Here is a 3035-nt window from a genome sequence, read left to right as displayed (position 1 = left end):
GTTAGTTCAATATGGATATAGGAAGATATAAGACAGCTTAAGGCACCTCATGGAGAAATACCTTATATTATTAATATTATTACCACTAGCCAAGGTACAACCCTGGTTGGAAAAGCAGAGGGCTACAACCACAAGGGCTCCAATGGAGAAAGCCGCCCGGTGAGGAAATGAAATAACTGATAGCAAATAAAATATATATAATCACTAAAAAAATACATAATAATAACGTCAAAATAGATATGTCTTATATACTACAACCCTAGTTTGAAAAGCAAAATACTACAATCCCAAGGGCTCTAAAAGGGAAAATAGCCCAGTGAGGAGATGAAATAAATGAATAACAAATAAACAATGTATAATGAAAAAAAAATATTCTAAGAATAATAATCAATAAACAAAGTTAAAATAGATATGACATATACTACAACACTGGTTTGAACAGCAAAATACTACAAACCCAAGGGCTCCAAAAGGGAAAGTAGCCTAGTGAGGAAATGGAATAATAACAAATAAACTATATATGATGAATAAAAAAGATATATTCAAGATCAATATCAACGTTAAAATAGACCTTTCTTATGTAACCTATAAAACAAGAGTTTTATGGAATTTCAGAAGGTTGGGAATTGGCCTATGAAATAAGATTACGATAATGTGAACTAAGAAACGAGTCGGTTTTTTTAAATGAAAGAAGGGACGAGAGATATTAAAGAAAGACATTAAAATATTAAAATGATTCTTGTAAGTCGATGCAAAGTCAAGTGTAAGAACATATAGGATTTTTTTTTTATTCTTGATGGACTTTCAATATTTTAATAATTACAACTCATTCGTCGGTACGATTAGTTTGAATAAATTGAAATTGTTGGGAACAATTTATATCTTCCTTTTAATAAGTTAATCACATTTACTGGTTGTTGATAAATTGAATAATCCATCTCAATCGTTCTCTCAAATGGTTGATGATTGATTTGGAATTCTCCAGTGGATTAACAAGACTGTTAATAGAATCTAATTGCGTAAAATAGGTTTAAATGTAGTCTAATGGGATTGATAATTTAATGACCCTTTTTTTTATTTTTCGAATGATTTTAATAGATGAAAAAAATATTTTTCAAATTAGACTAACGATATGATTATCTTTGAGTTTCAAATTTAGTAGTAGCATAGATTATATGGGTTTTTATTCACATAAATGTTAATTTCATTGTAGTAAATGACAAGTTGAAATAGTCTTTATTCTGAGAAAGTTATTTTGAAATAGTCTTTATTCTGAGAAAGTTATGATGAAATAGTCTTTATTCTAAGAAAATTATACTGACATAGTTTTGAAAATGAGAAAATTATGCTGAAATAGTCTTTATTCTGAGAAAATTATGTTGAAATAGTCTTTATTCTGAGAAAAATGAGTAAATGATGTTGAAATAGTCTTTATTCTGAGAGAGTTATGCTGAAATAGTCTTTATACTAAGAAAATGAGAAAATGATGTTGGAATGGTCTTTATTCTGAGAGTTATATTGAAATAGTCTTTATACTGAGAAAATGATGTTGGAATGGTCTTTATTCTGAGAGTTATATTGAAATAGTCTTTATACTGAGAAAATGATGTTGAAATAGTCTTTATTCTGAGAAAAAGAAAAAATCATGTTGAAATAGTCTTTATTCTAATAAATGACAAGCCGAAACAGTCTTTATTCTAATAAATGCCACGTTGAAATAGTCTTCATCAAATAAATGACAAGCCGAGATAGTCTTTATTCTAATAAACGATAAGTTGAAATAGTCTTTATTCAAATAAATGACAAGGCGAGATAGTCTTTAATCTAATAAATGACAAGCCGAAATTGTCTTTATTCTAATAAACGTCAAGACGAGATAGTCTTTATTCTAAAAAAACGTCAAGTTGAAATAGTCTTTATTCCAATAAATGACAAGCCGAAACAGTCTTGATTCTAATAAATGTCAGGCCGAAATAGTCTTTATTCCAATAAATGACAAGCCAAAACAGTCTCTATTCTAATAAATGACAAGCCGAGATAGTCTTTAATCTAATAAATGACAAGGCGAGATAGTCTTTATTCTAATAACTGACAAGCCGAAATAGTCTTTATTCTAATAACTGACAAGCCGAGATAGTCTTTATTCTAAAAAACGTCAAGATGAAATAGTCATAATTCCAATAAATGACAAGCCGAAACAGTCTTTATTCTAATAAATGTCAGGCCGAAATAATCCCTATCATAGCAAGTGGCAAAACTGATAAAATTCAATCCCAAGAACGATTTATTATTAATAAAAAAAAAACTATAAATCAAAAAAGTAAAAACTGAAAAAAACAGCCGACGAACTTTATTGCAACCTGGAAGTGTTATCACCAGAACGCAAAATGTCATCAACAACTCTGGCAGGGAGGTCATATAAACACAAGCCATTCTGAACTCACAGAGAGAGAGAAATGTATCTGTCTCTGTTAATTATTCTCAGCAGCAAAATGTTTAGGCATCGTGACAAGCCTTGATGAATGCTCCCAAACTCTGCGTTTTACTACCGGGAGGAAATCGCAAACTTTGGATAGAAATGATTACAACTTCATTCAGAGCAAAGACACTATCAGACTTTCAATCATGATTTGTACAAATTTTTCTTGATACTTAATTCTTTTCTTGTATTCGTTTTCTTAATCATTATTTCTTTTTTTCCTTGATACTTAATTCTTTTCTTGTATTCGTTTTCTCAATACTTATTTCTTTTTATGGAAAAGGGATAAATGTAGAATACAACTTCATTCAGATCAAAGACACTATCAGACTTTCAATCATGATTTGTACAAATTTTCTTGATACTTAATTCTTTTCTTGTATTCGTTTTCTTAATACTTATTCTTTTTATGGAAAAGGGATAAATGTATATATTTAAAACTCCATTTAGGAAAGAGGAAAGCAGTTATTTGAAGAAAAAAAATTTTTTTATTGAAAATCAATAGATAAAATACTGTAAAATGATTTCTCATATCGAATTTGTTTTCTTAATACTT

The sequence above is a fragment of the Palaemon carinicauda genome, chromosome 4 (assembly GCF_036898095.1).
Source record: "Palaemon carinicauda isolate YSFRI2023 chromosome 4, ASM3689809v2, whole genome shotgun sequence".
Classification (NCBI taxonomy): Eukaryota; Metazoa; Arthropoda; class Malacostraca; order Decapoda; family Palaemonidae; genus Palaemon; species Palaemon carinicauda.
The sequence above is the reverse complement of the archived record's forward strand: the minus strand, read 5'-3'. Positions refer to the sequence as shown.